Below are 1,262 nucleotides of genomic sequence, written 5' to 3'. Positions count from 1 at the left end.
GTCACGCTACAACATAAAGTCATTACTTACATTTGAAAGTAAACTTCAGTGGTTCAGAGCGCACCAAAGCGAAGAAAAGAGCTTATTTATTGTTGGTGAGCAATAGCTAAAATCCACTCAGTTAAGCCTCATTTCCACAGAGCGGTTTGTTTTCATGCATGGTGTAGACAGTACATGTCATTGCGTCATTGTAGTGTGACGACTAGAAAAGCAACAACAATGGAGGTCATCCAGCAGCTCGTCTTTTTCTTGCTTTACTTTTTGTACATTGTGTGTAAAAGGAATTTAATGTTGATTGAAAAAAGATTGCGAGCGGCTAAGAAGAATGCCTTAGCTAGGGGTGGTGTCAGGAGTGGGATGCAGGCCTTTCTGCCAATTTCAGGCAGCAACAGTGACTCCGCCCCAACCGTCCAATTCTATTTTTCTATGGAACTACAATAGATGGGGATCCTCAAGATGTATGGGTCACAACTGTTTAATGGGTCCATTTTATAATGAAAACCCTCCAAATACCGGATCAAACCGTAACAGGCTGCGCATTGGAAACAAGGTTTAAGAGATCTGGACAGAGTGAACATGATGCGACCCACAGAAAATGTCCTACTTTTTCACTTCAACAAAAACATGTCAGTTCAGTTGCCATGTTTTTGCAATAGAGACCTATGGAGCCAGAATTATCAGTGATTGAGCAGAGTCAACGATTCTACGGCAACAACCCTCACCAATCAGAAGTGAGCTTGTTGAAAGTCCACACTACTACCACTGGAAGCAGAATACAAATCGACTTTTATCTAATTGGTCAGTTTATTAATGAATAATTAGTAATAAAGAAAAAAAATATGAAGCAAAATAAGGATTAGCAATAACATGTAAAAAACATGTAATTTAGCAACAATTGTCCTTTAAAACATAATTATGTGAATAAACACAAAACAACTCCTGCGATGAGTCGTTCAAAATCACAATGATAGATGTGAAAATCACTTTGATTTACAGCAGATACATTCAAATTTCTGCCACTACTCTAGCGCTTATCATCATCTATCAAAGGAGATGTCGGAGTCTTATTCAGACCATGACGCGGCGAGCTACGTGGGAGTGGTTACAGAAGAAGCGATTTGGGGAAATGGTGGTTGGTGATTTTACAGTGGAGCCATGGATCCAACAATTCTGCATGACACGCTCAACTTTGGATGTTGTGTGATGCTTTAGGACTGCTTGTGGTGCAAATCCAATTTTCAATGTCAAAAACAGGCAGTAAG

This window comes from Oryzias melastigma, linkage group LG3, assembly GCF_002922805.2.
Source record: "Oryzias melastigma strain HK-1 linkage group LG3, ASM292280v2, whole genome shotgun sequence".
NCBI classification, from domain to species: domain Eukaryota; kingdom Metazoa; phylum Chordata; class Actinopteri; order Beloniformes; family Adrianichthyidae; genus Oryzias; species Oryzias melastigma.
This window is presented reverse-complemented; position numbering follows the sequence as displayed.